Below are 14,926 nucleotides of genomic sequence, written 5' to 3'. Positions count from 1 at the left end.
TCCTGGCTTCATTTAGGGGGTCCTGGGGCCCCGTTAAACAGCCTCCTTTGCAATTCTTGAGCAAAGGGCGCAGAAGCCCCAGCAGGCTTCTGGCTATTGTGGAAGGGCCCCAGGAGGGGGCCAGGGGACTCCTTGTGTCCCATCCGGTGCCTTCTGGGACTCAGCATCCAACCCTTTTCTACAATGTCCCTCCTTCCTGGAATAGCCCTAAAGTAAACAAGATAAATTAAATAAGGCAAATGGAATCTGCCTGGGCATGGAGCCTTCCACCTCAGGGGGCACCCCACCCTCAGGCAGCCAGCCTGTCCCCCTGTCCTTGGTATATGTAGGCATTCAAGAATACTCTGCCCCAGGCTCATGGACTTGGGCCTGATTTCCAGCCCCTCCAGGCCCCCTAGCCCCACCCGAGTCCTCCCTACCTCCTCCATGACTTGGTGCTAGGCTCCAGTTTGACAGTGGGCTTCCTGGCAGCAGGGACCCAGGCTCTCATCCAGTTTCCCACCTGCCTTTAGCCACAGGCTGGGCACCCACAGGGTGCTCCATACGGACTCGTGGAGCGGAAGTGAACCGGTTCCCATGGACCTGTGGCTCCCGGGGTGATTTTTCATGTTTCATTATGATCTAGGGATGGTCAGCATCCAGACAGCCTTTGCGGGGCTGTCGAAGAGGTGCCAGCCTTGATGGAGAGATAAAATACGGCCCGGTGCTTTCTTAATTCTCAGCAGAAATAAAGTGTCAGGCTCAGTTGGGAAGATTTCTCAGCTGGAGCAGGCTCTGCACAGACGCCTCGGGCCTCAAGGGAGATCTCCTCCCTCGGCCAGTGTCTCTCTTCCCTGTTCCAGACTCCAGCCCCCTCCAGCCTCACCAAGGCCTGGTTCTTCCCTGAGGAGGGGAAGTGGACAGAGCCAGCCTGGCTGCGGAAATGGCCACTGAGGAAGGGGACAGCGAGAGAAGATGATGGGTCAGATGGTGTGAGGGGGACTGCCATCTCCTTGTTCTTCTAACTTTGCACACTTGGACGCTGGCCACAGCCTCAGGAGCTGTCGGCCACATGGCCTCAGGCGATCCCTTACAGGTGAACACCACGCTTCAAGGACACTAGAGCCCGCTTCTTGGTGCCTTTCCTCTCCCCTATCTGTGCCTCCTCTATCCAGCCATCCCTTTAAGTCACTGTATTGTCTTTCCAGAAGGGCCTGGGGCTGGGGGCTAGTGGGACCTGGGGTGCAGGTGCCCTCCTTGTTGATTCTCTTGCTGAGGTGTCATGTGTGTGCCTGTGTCCCTCTGTGGCCTTCATCCTGGGTTGTGCCTCTGGGTACCTGACGGGGGGCTTTGGCAACCCAGGGCTGCCTTCCCTGGGTCAGAAACAGCTCCCTGAGTGCACCCTGCAGGCTTCTGGGGTCAGTCTTTGGGGACATTGCTAAATCTTTTGACTGTGTTTCTGTTTCCAGCTCGGGGTCCTATCAGGGGAAGCAAGTGATCCTGGCCCAAGTTTTGGGGTCCTCTGTGTCCCTACTGCAGCAGAGAGCGGGCTGGTGGCTCCTTCTGCCTCTTTCTGCCTCCCCTCCCCCTCCCCATCTCTGCCACTATTTGCATCAACACATATCCATGCATTAAACAAGACATTCCATTAATTTCTTCATCATCATAACTTAAGCTGGGACATACCCTTTAAATATTCATTCAGCTATGAAAACTGGGCATTAAAATTTTAATAATGTCAAGCTCATTTGAACCAGGCTCCTTGGGGACGATTACGATACAATTAGAATAAATACGATGATTGAGCTGGTCCAAAGGCTTCACCTGTCTGTCCAACGTGGCTTCTTGTGGAAAGAGAGGCCTGTGGCCAGTGAGCAGGCAGACAGATTGACAGACAGGCCAGCCTGGCTCTTTCTTGACTCTCTCTCCCCTTCCTATATTCCCTCCTTCCCTTCTCGGTTCCCGGCTGCCACTTCTACCTCTCACAGGCGTCCACAGGTGTCCGCAGGTCTCTGCAGCCCCCTGTGGGCCAGAGTACAGGGGCATCCCTCCCGTATCTGGGAAGATGGCCCGGATTAACCCCCAGTTCCAGACATGAATTTCCTTATCTTCCTGGTGCAACCTGGGCTGGTTCCTGTGTGAGGGCCATTTTCTTGTCTGTGTGTCCCCTCTTCCCCACCCCGCAAGGGGCTCCCTAAGGCTGGAATGAACACCCCACCAGAACAAGACCAGGCTACAGAGGAGGCCACCGAGGGGGTTCTTAGACATGTTCTGCCACCAGACCAGGTAGGGACCATCTTCACCCAGCTTCCCCTCTGCTGCAACTATCTTCCTGAGAGTTGGTGTGGAGGTCTGGGGGCAGGAGCGGAGCCCCTCCGTCCCTCATTGTCAAAGCCAGTGCTGGCGAGAGCCCTGGGGACATCCACTAGTGAAGTCACCCCTGCTTTACTCGGGACAGCCCTCACACCTGCAGGATCACGTAGGGCCCTCCGCCATCTGCCTTCTCAGGCACCCAAGCCCTCTGCTTCACATTGGGCCCTAGTGCAGCTGACCCAGGGCTGTCTGAGAAATTAAAGGACCTGGAAAGTTCTCTGTCACCTCTCCCTGGCAATGTAAACCCTCCTATTCTTCAATAAGACTTCCCTGGTTATCTCTCAGCTCCCTTGGTCACACATGGCCTTGCACTACTTTGAGAGCTCTCTCTTTCCTCTCTCGTGCGTGCGGGCGTGTGTGTGTGTGGCAGACAGAAACAGAGAGGCGCTTGTTTCTCAAGCGGGAGCAGGGACCCAGTTTCCTACTCACAGACCCCCTAGACTCTAACTTAGGACTGAGCTCCCCTGGAGTGTGTGTGTGTGTGTGTGTGTGTGCATGTTTCAGTAGTACTGGTGTGACATTACAGACATCTTAAAATAATTCATTTCGGTTGGAGACTGGGAATAAACAAGACAGAGGAGGACACTAGTGCGGTCCCTTCGGCATGGTAGCCTCTCAGTAAGTGTCATCCTCCATGTTGCTTTCCAGCATGTGAGCCAGAAATGCCTCAGAAGGGCTGGACTGACGCCTCGAGTAGTGCCACGGCCCAGGGGGGGAGATGGTTAGGGCGGCAGAGAATACTGTGGTGGCCTACAGGAATGGCCAGTATGCTCTCTATCCAGCAGCTGAGTCCCCACATGTAATTCCAGCGTGGGTGTTCAAACCTCAATGCTGAGAGTCCTTTCAGGCTCCTTCTGGGATGTGTGAGTGCCTGCTGATACCCAGCTCCCCTGCTCACCAGACGGGTTCACTTCTCCCCGAGCCAGGGAGCAGTGTGGGAATGCCTACTCTTGTCTTGTTCACTGGCGGTGGCTCTTAGCTCTGTCCCTGCCCACCCCCTCCCGCACTTGGCTCCTATTCCTCATCAGTCCCCACTGTTTGTTCTCATCACCCCAAAGAACTCGGCTTTTATGTTGTCTGCCCCCAAACCCAGCACACGTGTCGGTCATGGAAACGGTGAAGCAGCAGACCCTGTGGGCTGGGGCCCATTGTGCCCCAATCCAGCAGCAATACTGCTCTGGGAAGAGAGATATCATTTTGCAGTTCAAAAAGCAAGGGGAAAAAGCATCGTTAAAGCGCTAAAATATAAAGCTTTTCCTTTCTTCCACAGCCTCTCTTTTTCTTGGCTTGTCATGGTACGTTTTATTTGCTGTTTGACGTCGTTTTAAATAAAAACAAATATAAATTGTAAATTATTAGCATAGATCCTACCATCCATCTTTATTTTGTGTAATGCCAGTTTTAAACGCAAATATCAGAACATTTAGCTCCTATGCAGAATCACCAAAATTACAGTTTGGTTTTTGTGACTTGTGCCTGGAGGTTGCCTTGAGCTGGCCAGAGGAGACAAGTGCAAGCCAGACTCGGGAAGGCTAAGGAGGAATACAGAGTCCCCTCAGGCATGGAGACCCTCACAGGTACCCAGAGCCCTGCCCTGCAACATGGGGGGTGGGGGGGTCGGGGCAGGGGGTGGTGGCAGCTTGGGCCTGAGGACTGCTGGGCCTTCCCTTCCACTGACTACCGATGTGGACATGTTGCAACCCAGTATAGGGTGGGCCCTGGGAAGTCAAGTCAGGCTTCATTTCTACCCATGGGCCACCTCCTGGGTAGGATATTGTAAATGTTCTGCCAGGACATGCCAGACCTTGCCTGGACAAGAGGCTCACTCTTGAGAAGACACGGCCTCTGTTGGCAAATCAGACATGCCACAGTGCTGCCAGCCTGGGGTACCACAGGGTGAGTAGGCCTGACCCAACCCTCCCCTAACCTGCACCAGGCCACTGCTGGCTGGCCTCGAGGGCAGATTGATGGCTTGCAGGGCCCAAGATGTGCATGTACAGGGCAGACGGTGGGAGGCAGAACTTTGCATAAGTCCCCTACACATGCTTCTTCGTCCCACAGACTTTGTTTGCTTCAAACATAACTACCAAGAGAAACTTTTAAGAATTTCAAAATGACTACAGAATACTAACCCCCAAGCCTGTGACCCTTCTGAGTACAGGGCCTGTGTGCCTGCACAACTCGTGTGCCCACGAAGCTACCTTGTAGACGATGCCTTTCTGGGTCCCCACCACCCTGAAGTTCTCTCCATCTACCAACTCCAAGCACCAGGCCTTCCCTTGACCATCAGGTGTTTTCCAGAAAGATCGTTACTCAAAGATTTATCTTTCGAAGATGAACCTTGGGTGACTCTGGGAGAATAGACTTCTCAGCCTTTGCTATAAAAGGCTGGTGGCGAGGAAGAAACCATCCAGTATGGGCAGGGAAGTGCACTCACACACACGATTGTGGGGACCGTAGGTGGGCAGCTCCCCAGCAACTGTGCCCTCCGCCAGGACTTAGCAAATAGGACTTTACCATTAATTGAGAACTTATTTATTTAAAGCCCCAGGAAGGCAGATTCTGAATCACATGCCCTGATGGATTCCCAGCACTGTGCATAGTAGGTTCTCAGTAACCTTGGAATAGAAGGTTAGGGATTTGCCCACTCCCCTGGTGAGAAGGGACTGCAGGGGAAGGGCAGAAGAAGTGCACGTTATTTGTAGCTTGTTGTAAATATATTAATATTTTAATTATCTCCTTAATAAGTCACATATGGTTCCTTCCATAAAGAGGGATTAGAAACTCAAGGAACCCTGTCTGTTGTCACCATCAAGTTCTGACTTAAGGACACCCCCGCAAGATACGTGCCTTTACCCGAGACCTCGGACCTCGGTCCAGTGTCCGAGGCCTGCCTTGGCCAGGCCAGCTGGTGGCGCCCCCTCCTAGGGCATGCCCTCCCCACCCGAAGTCTGCCCCTGGGGGTGCAGCCACTCTAGCAGCCCTTTCTCCCTCAGGTCTCAGCTTCCCCCTGGGCCTTGCAACCTAAATGAAGTGTTCCTTCAAGCTTTCCATTCTTTCCTTCAGTTGCCTTGCTGGCACGGCTAGGGACCATTACCGTCCCAAACTTGCAAGCTTATTTGTTCAATGTCTGTCTTCCCTTTATGAGGGAAGGCCCACACCCATTTTGTTTCCCTGCTATACACCCAGAACCCCACGCACATCCCATCACCAGCACTGTCCCCTCTTGCCTCAGCTGTGTTCCCGGGGCAGGAGTGTCCAGAGGCCAGAGGTGGTCACCTGCTGGACAGCCCTGCTTCCTGCCCAAAGTTCCTCCCGTCTAGCAAAGTGAGGTTGTGGGACCTTTGGATTAGGAAGGGTTTATTGAAGCAGCGATCCTCGATCCTCATTTAGAAAGACAGCCGGCGAAGACCAGACAGAAGAACCCAGGGTTATTGTTAAAATATGCAAATCCACAGCCCATTGAAATGCAAACCCTCCAGATAAGATTTTTTAATAAATCTGGTTCTGTTCCCACTCCCCGCTCTGAGGAGGCCATCTGATGCTTGTTGGGTCAGGACACAAACCAGCATGTAAGCCCCATCAGCTCTTCACCCCTCTCCTCATTCTGAAAGTCCAACGAGCTGGAGCTGCCCCTGGGTGGGGCTGGCTGCCAGCCAAGGCCCTTGGCCTGCCCCTCGACAAAGTATTTGAGGTCACCTTCAGGTCACCCACAGAGATGTCTAACCCTGTCTCTGTGCTGGTGACAAGGCCCCCCTTCCTTCTTTACTGCCACTCTCACCTCCTCTCATACCTGTCTAAAGAGTAGAGTCCTAAGCCTTGGTGCCCCCTCCCCCCCACTGGAGACTTCGGTGATTGTGTCCACCCAGCCACACTTGTCACTTTGGGAGCCGTCGCCTCTGGACTTACTTTGGTCTACTGCTGTCACAAGTGGCCCTCAAAGGGATGAAGGGCAGGCAGACCAGAAGGACCACAGACACCTGACAATCTCAAGGACATGGCTGTGACCCCACCCCGGCCTAGCTTTGAGTCAGGACATGAGAGTGTGTGGACCTGTGTGGGCTAGTGTCATGTACCTGGATGGGGACAGGAGGCATGAGTGATGGTGGTAGGCGACAGCCGTCCTGTCCTTCCCAAGCTTGAGACCTCACGCTGACCACATGATGTGGCTTATGTCCTCAGGTCCTCTCTGAAGCCAAATGAGCCAGATGAGCAGACTCACCGTGGGGTATGGACCGGGGCTGGGCATTCGGGGGCAGAGTGCCAGAGCCTGGGTTGTGAGTGCCCAGGCAGTCAAGCAGAGGCAGGGGGACCCTTGTAGCCTCAGGAGGGGCTGAGCTTGTGCTGTGGGCAGTGGCCTCCCCTGTCAGTTTCCGGCAGGGACAATATAGCTCACTAGGGCCACGCTCAGAAAGAGCAAATACGTGGCAATGTGTGCAAGGGAGCAGAATCTGGTCAGGGCTGCCTGAGAAATGCCAGGTGAATGTTTAGATCAGAACCAGCGAGCGTGGTCTTGGTACTGGGTCCCCTCCCCACACGTGTGAGGACAGAAGTCCAGGGCTTATGCATAGAATGTACTTGATGGATTGAAGTAAAACTTGCCCAGTTTGGCTTTAATGCTTGGATGCAGACTGTCCCTTGGCCCCCGCTCAAGGCTGGCCTTGTGTGCCTTCCGCTCGGAAGGGGGCATTGGGGAGAAGAGGGTGGGATCCTAGCACACTAAGCGGTGGGTGGGTGGAAGGCAGAGGACACCCTGGCCAGGGAGCGTGGCTGGCTGGCGCTCCAGGCACGGTGGGGGGTGGGGTGGGGAGCTCTGCGCACGTGGTAAGGAGGCGGGCGGGGCGGGGAGCCTCAGTCCCCGCAGCCCCCTCTGCGGCCTGCGCAGCCTCCGTGGTCCAGCCCCCACAAACAGGCCCTGGGCAGTTGCTATGCAACAGGCGGCTCTGCTCTGCAGTGCCCAGCGAACGGCAACAGCGGGCAGAGGCACTGACGGAGCCTATTGGTGGGACTGCCTGGGGCTGCCCCCTCCCCTTCTCTCTGCTTTCCTCTCTCTGGCTCCTATCCCTCTCCGAGCCTCCACCCTCTCCTTGCTGGCTGCAACCTAAGTTTACAGAATGCTTTCCCCTCACATGCAGGGTGGGGGTGAGTTGGCATAAACAATGGAGGTGCCCCACCCCACCCGGGGGTGATGAAAGGTCGCTACCCGCTGGTTTTCAGGAGGGAGGGACTTCTCAGTCAGCTTTCTGGTTTCCCTTGTCTCCCCCACTGCAGTGGGGGCGGGTTTGGGGGCCATTGGCGTGGGCAGATGCTTCCTGGGGCTGTGGCAGGCAAGGTGGACAGACAGGATGGATGCAGAGAGAAATCACCCAGATGGAAAAGTGCGTGAGGCTAACCTGCCCCTGCCTACTGGTCAGGGCTCCCTTAGGTCCACATGGCCAAGGGCAGCCTGTCTCTTTGTTTCTGAGCCCCCTGTCCGTCTCACCTGCTCCCACCAACATGCCAGGCCTGCCTGGCAAGGGTGGGAGGATGCTCTGGGTCCTAATTAAGATCTGCTGCTGTGGAAACGAAGCTTATTAGCCTACATGGCCAGGCTGGGTCACTAACCCTCTTCAGAGTTGGAGGGGGGGGTGTGATTTTTTTTTTTTTTTTAAGCAGTGGCTAGATACTTCTGAATGAAACAAGCCCTGACTTAGCTGGAAGGCCTGGGTTTCAGTCCTAGCCAAACACTTGCTCATATGAGATGGGGGCAGTTCTTTGAGCTACTAGAGGCTCATCCTCCTTGGTAATGTGGAAGGATTAATGCGATAGCTCAGGTGAAGCTCTTAGCACAGTGCCTGGTACGCAGTAAATGCTTAAGAGATGAATGACAGCTATCTTCTCCCTCCTTTTCTCTTCCCTTCCTCTCTCCACTCCTTCCCTACTTCTCCCCTCTTAGTGGGTATTTTCATCATTTCTGAGGGACTACCTAACATTTGATTTTCTTCCTTCCCACCTGCTACCCCGAGGGCTCTCTTTTGGACTCTCCTGAACTGAAAAGATTGGACAGCCTCTGGGGAAGAGCTGAGAGTAGTGGGGAAGGGTAGAAGACCATGTTCTCCTGAGGCATGAACACTCCGAGCTCAGGGACTTGTGGCCCCCCTCAACCTCCACCTGCCCCAGGTCTGCCTTCTCTAACTGACCTACCAGTACTGGAGTCTATTGCTTTGCTGTTTATTTATTTTTATTAACATTTTTTTTTAGTGATTTCCACATCCAGTGTGGTGCTTGAACTCATGACCCCTGGATTAGGAGTCGCATGCTCTTCTGACTGATCCAGCCAGGCGCTCCTGGAGCCTGTTGCTCTGATGGTCCACTAAGTTTGTTTGTTCATCCATCCATCCAACCATCCAGCTTATTGAATACCTCTGCGTGCCAGTCCCTGTCTTCTGGCACAAGGCAAGGTGAACCTCAGCAACGTGGCCCTTCCCTCCAGAAACTCACACCTGTCTGCAGAAGGGCCTTGCCGAAATAGTGTGTAAGCCCACTCCTCCTGGGCCCCAGCACCACACCTTCGGCCCTCAGGGCTGGAGCATAACTGATTCCCTAAATGCCCATCACACGGCCCCATACAGGGCACCTGGCAGGGACCAGCCAGCCATTCACATGGCAGTCCCTTCCTCAGCAGTGCAGTATTTGCTAACACAATACAGTGGTGGGGGTGGGGGCTCCCTCCTGCAAGGGCTGTCCTAAATCCACGCTGGTCAGCTCTAGCGTTTACAGCCCGTTTCTAGCCAGAATCCACCTCCCTCTATTTCCCCTCATCTACTCTGGTACCAGAGCTCCACTGGGCAGTCGAGACCATCTTGCAAGTTTGCCCTCAGCCGTGCAGACCCGAGAATTGGTTTCTTCCACCAAAACATGCTTACAGCCCTCCCTTCACGACAGCTTACTGGCCCTTCCCCCCGAGAGCTCACACCTGACGAGGGCCCTTGGCTGTGGAGTTCTGGGCCTCACAGGGCTCTCTCAGGCTGATCTGATCTTTCCCAGCCCACAGGGAGACCACTGTCCTTCTGATTTAGACTCTGAGCCTCTTAAGCTGAGTGGGCAGGACTGAAAAGTGGAGCGAGTACCCTAGCCCTGGAGGCTGGACAGAGAACCTCTTCTGGTACCCAAGGCCCACGTTCCTGTCTGCATTTCCCTTCGTCCTGTCCCCGTGTCAGGCGAGCCCTCCCTCCCCACCCCCCGTGCCCCACGAGGTTGCCCCGGGGACTGTGGACCATGTGGCCAGACTGAGTCCCCTCCACCTCCCTTTCCTGATCTGGGACCCCTCCTCCCTGTCTCACGGGGCTCAGGCTCAGTCCTGGGCCTGGAGAGTCAGTCCCCAGGCCAGTTAAAGGAGAGAACAAAGCCCACACCAAGTAAATGACAGATCGAGAGGAAATTGCTCTTAATCCTCACACCACAGCCTGATGATGCCCGCCAAGCACCAGCCTGAGTCATCCTAGAAATGGCACCGACATTTGCTTTTTGGAATTTGTTTTGTCTCTGAGCTTTAGATTTAATCATTCTCTTCCTCTCTCTCCCTCCCTCTCTCTCTCCCTCTCTCTCCCTCTCCCTCCCTCCCCCCCTTCTCTCTCCCGCCCCCTATTCCCTCCCTCCCTCTGCCCCTTGCTCTCCGTTTTCTAATATGAGGCTGCTCCGCCGGCTCATCCAAGTCTGTTTTCCTGGCATTAATTAACACAGCTCTCCAGCCTCCAACAGGCTAAATGATGAATCAGGTTAAATTCCAGACAACAGCCGCACACCGCCATCAATTAGCCATCTCTGGGGCAGCTTCATTAATAAGCATCGATCATGGCCCTCCTCCCCGAACACGCCAGGGTCTCTGGGTCACAGGCACTGCCCACGAGGCTTAGGCGTGAGCGTGATGGTGTGTGTGTGAGGGCTGGAGAGCATGAAGGGGGTGGACGTGTGCAGGATGGGTGTGCAAGAATGGGGATGTGTGGAGAGAGTGGTGACTGGGAGTGTGTGAGGCGTGTGCTGAGGTGTGAGGGGTTTGTACGGGAGTGTGTGCAAGTGAGTGTAGGCACTGTGTGGGTGTGTACATAAGGTGTGTGATGTATGTGTTGTGTGAGGTGGGGTGTGTGTGTAGGGTGTGTGTGAGGCGGGGTGTGTGTAGGGTGGGGGGTGTGTGAGGTGAAGTGTGTGTAGGTCAGGGTGTGTGTGAGGTGGGGGTACGTAGGGCAGGGTGTGTGTGAGGTGGGGGTGAGTAGGGCAGGGTGTGTGTGAGGTGTGGCTCTGGAATGCATGGGTTTGCTTTCTATGCCGGTGCCCCCCCACCTCATCTCCACTGTGCCCTCTTCTGCTTCTCTTCCAATTCAACACCCGTCTTCTCCCCCACCCTGGCCCCTTCCCCTGCCCCCCTCCCCTGTCTCCCATCAGAAACTTTATCCACGTCCTTCTCTTCAACTCGCACTCTCTAGAAGGCAATTCCAACCCCTCACCACATCCCTACCCTCTTTCCCTGTCACATTCTACCCTCGCTGTCCCCCAAGCACGCATGACCTCGGGCCCAAAGCCCGACTCCGTCTGTGGGTTGTCTGACTTTCAGAATGTCGCTGCCACCACCAATGGCCAGGCTCACACTCTCCAGTACCTTTGGCGCCCTCAGGTTGGAATCCAACCCTAATCCTCGTACTACTACCCTCTGCCTGGATTGTGCCCTCATCCTGCCTGCCTCCACATCCCTTGCAGGGAGCAGAACACTTCTGAACCATGAGCCACCTGGAACCCTTTTGGGACTCCTCCTGCCCACAGTCTAAAGCCCACCCCTTCCACGGGGTCGAGGTCCCCCCTCGGTCCGTGGGCTGCATCCGTGTCACCCCTCCGTCTGTCCCCCGAGGCCTTGCTCACAACGGCGCTCCCTGCCAGACTGCGCCCCCTAAAGGCTGCGGCTGACGATGGCTGCATTTTCCTTTCCTTTATCCCTTGCGGGTCAGAGCACCGCCTCCCCCTGGACTGGGGGTTACTGGGTCCGAGCCAGTAACACCGCGTTGGGAACGAGTGCGCGGGAGCGTTTTCGAGAGCCTGCTTCAAGAGGGGTGGCTGGAGTCACCCTCAGACGCTCCCGTGGGACGGTGTCCCCGGAGAGCCCGTGGGCCCTGGCGCGTGCACGCCAGCGGGGATGCACGTGGCCTCCCCAGGCGGCCACCAGCCGACCATCTCCTTAAAGGTTAATTAAGAATCTGAAGCCGGGCGGCGTGGTGCGGCCGGTGACGGCGGATGCGGCGTCTCTCCAGACCATTAAACACTAATTAGGTTTGGAAAGTCTATAGAGCTCCCGAGGTCTCGTCAAGGCAGGCGCTGGCCCCCGGGTGCCATTCGAAATGCCAGAGCCGTCACCCCCGACGGCCCGGCCGCCCCGCCGGCCGGCCCCGCGACCCCAGGCTTCGGGCCCGGTCCCGCTTCATTTCTCTCCATCCCATTGTCTCCCGCGTGCCCCAGCCGCCCCCTGCGCCCCCTCCCCCCCCACCCCCCACCGTGGCTCGCTGGCCCAGGGTGCCCGGAGTCCGCGGTCGCCCTCCTCCCGCGTCCCTTTCCGCGCCCCGGCGTCGCCTCCGTGTGGTTCCTCCGCGGCCGGACGGGGGAGCCCCGCGCCCCTGCTCGGGATCCTGCCCCCTTCGGAGCCCGGATGAACGCCCTTAGTCCTGGGCGGTCCCGACCTCCTCGGAGCTTCCCGGTCTGAGCACTGCCGCACCCTGACAACGCGCCTGCACCATGGGCCTCGGTTTCCCCAGAGACCTGCCTCTCCTCCCAGCCCGCTCTTCATTGGGGTCCAACTTCATTCCCTGCCGCCTAATTCAGCCAAGTGCAGCCGGGAGGTCTACTCCTGGCAGCATTCATTCGTTCCTTCCCTCATTCCTTCGCTCCCCCTGTGATTGAAACCCTGCCTTGTTCTCAGGGGACCCAAGGGGAAAATGCCCCCGTCTGGAGGTGCCCTCAGTTACTGCTGCTTTACTCCACCCACCCACCCCCAGAAGGGGAGAATTCCATCATCCACACCCCCATCTTTAACATAAATAGCTTGTCACGGAGAGAAGGGATTTCCACTCAGTAACAGAATCATGCTCTTGCGTGAATCTACCAGGAAGAAAGACTGCTCCGCCCACTTGGGGTCCGCCAGGCCATGGTGCAGAATTTTTGCTTCAGTTCTTCTAGAAAGTTGTGAAATAGAAGTAAGTTTATCTCCAACACACCCTGCAAGGTCTGTCTGTCTTTCACCCTGACCTATGTTACTGACAAGTCTATCTGAAAAGCCATCACCGCGACCACCACCTTTGTCACCACTGCTGTTACTGTCCCCATCGCCACCACAGGTTATGGTTTGACTCAAAGGGATATCACCAATGGTAGAATTCTGGATGCACGTGGGCAAGGCAAGGGGGGACGTTTTCAGTGAGGTGCAGCCTTCTCGCAGCTGCTCACGCAGCATGGACTACAGCGCAGGGACTGGGCAGCCGCCCACGGTTCTTCTGCCCCTCCGCCAGGCCATGTGATGTCATGGGAAGAGCACAACTAGCTGTGTGACCTTAACTCAGTCACTTGACCTCTCTATGCCCCAGTTTCGTGGCCTTGAAAACACAGGATAGAATTATGTATCTTCACAGGGCAGTGCTGTGAGCAGAATAAGCCATGTGGGCAACAGTACCCAAGACCTGCTTTGATGCAGGCCAATTTGCTTCCCTCCACCTTCCTTTACGGACAATGTCCTGCCCCTCCACTCCTTCAGGGAAGGCCGGGAAAGGAGAGGGACAGTGCCCTATCATTTGGGCCCTTCTGCTCCCCCTGGCCCCAGCCCCCAGTCCCCAACATCCTCTGACAGGCAGGGCTGAAGTGGGCCTGTGGGCACAGAAGGCTCAGCCCAATTGTACAAGCACAGAGTATTATGATTGCATTGATTTCCATCATAAATCATATTTCCTATCTTCTGCCTTTCTCTCCCACGTGCCCCAAGTTAAGCCTTGGTATTTTCTTTAGCTGCTGCCACTGTCGAGCCTGGAGATGATATTAGGATAATGATGATAAATTTTACCCTGCCGCCAAGCCACTACCTCAGTGTGGGGAGGGGGAGTGTTTGTCCCCCAGATGGATCCCTTCACTACATCTGCTGGGCCCAGGGGAGAGTGCTCATCTGAGCTTGGCTGGGAGGGTCCTTGCAACTGGATACATGGACACACGTGTGCCCATGCATACAGTCATGTGTGTGCAAGGGCCCACAATTCTTCTTCCCAGCGTGTATCTTGTGCGGACACACGGTTTTGCTCGTGCCAGTGATGAACACGTGGCAGCAAGAGACGAGATGAGAAGGCTGAGGGGACGAGGTCTGTGCTGAGCTCCCCAAGGCCTAGCCGCTCCCAGCCATGGGGCGCATTTCCTACAAACCCCAGCATCAGGAGAGGGTCAGCATCCAGGCTGGGCCCCCATTCTGCCCTCACAAATGCGACATCCACTTGGAGGCCTGAAGCTGGTTTACAGCTCTCTGATCTCTCTCTCGAGCTCTAAGGTTTATGCCTCTGCCGGCTGGGCTGGGCTCAGCACCGACTGAGCCAGGGTCCCTCAAGCAAGCGACAGGGATACTTGGGCCCTAGGTGCCTCATCACAGCATTTCTTATGGGGCTTTGGGCTGAGCCCCTTGGGGTGGGGAGTCTCAGGAGAGAACTGGAGGCCAGCCTTAGAGCAGAAGAGGATTCAACAGGGAGTGATCTTGTGGCTAATCACTCATTCATTCACTGGCTCATTCATTCGTGTGTCCATTCAACAAGTATTCCCTAGTTGAAGGCCCTCTCCTGCCCCCCAGCCCCACAGGCCTGAGAATGAACCCCAGCGGTAAGTGTCCCCCACACCCCACCATCTTTTACACCAGGGCCTGCCGAGATAGAGGTCCTTGGGCAGAGGTCTGTCAGGTTTTCTCAGAGATAGGATAAGATATCCATTAGGACCCCCATTTTGGGAGGGTGTGTGGAAGCCACTTTATATGAGGAGGTTAGAGCAGGGGTGGGGACATCACACTGTCTCTGGATGGGGCTGGAAAGCAATCGGCTGAGGGTATATGGTTTTCACCCAGCTCCAGGGGTGAGGATGTGGCAGGAGCTGCTCCTGCTCCAACAAGGGCCCAGGCCACTTGCCCTGTGGGGGTGTGGCAGCCATCTGCCCTGTGGGGTGTGAGCTCCTGCATGTCCTGGGGCTGTGTCTGTGCGCATGCTCCCTTGGGCCCCACAGCCATGTAGGTTCCTTCTGACTAGGATTGCATGATGATGACAGAATGTGCTCCTAGGAACCAGGAAGGCTAAGGTTTCCATCACCGCTGTGCCACTTAATGGCTGCGTGACCTTAAACAGATTACTTGACTTTGCTTAGCCTCAGCTTCCTTGTCCACAAAAAGGGAAATGATAACTCCTACAAGGAAGGGTGCTATGAGTATTAAGATATTCACACGAAGCTGCTAACAATGCTTGCCTCACAGCAGGCACTTATTTCTCTAATGGATTCCTGAGGCCACTAGGATCAAGACCTTCCTCCAGCAGGAAGTCTGCCC

The 14,926-nt window shown here is 55.7% G+C and overlaps 1 protein-coding gene across 14 annotated transcripts in view; it reads right to left on the bottom strand.

Moving 5' to 3' along the window:
• Nucleotides 1-14,926, bottom strand: part of CELF4 (CUGBP Elav-like family member 4) — a 226,783-nt gene that overhangs the window by 75,670 nt on the left and 136,187 nt on the right. The gene's annotated exons all lie outside the window — the stretch shown is intronic.

This window comes from Panthera uncia, assembly GCF_023721935.1.
Source record: "Panthera uncia isolate 11264 chromosome D3 unlocalized genomic scaffold, Puncia_PCG_1.0 HiC_scaffold_8, whole genome shotgun sequence".
Classification (NCBI taxonomy): Eukaryota; Metazoa; Chordata; class Mammalia; order Carnivora; family Felidae; genus Panthera; species Panthera uncia.
Note: the sequence above shows the minus strand (reverse complement) of the source record. Positions and strands in the feature narration are given on the sequence as shown.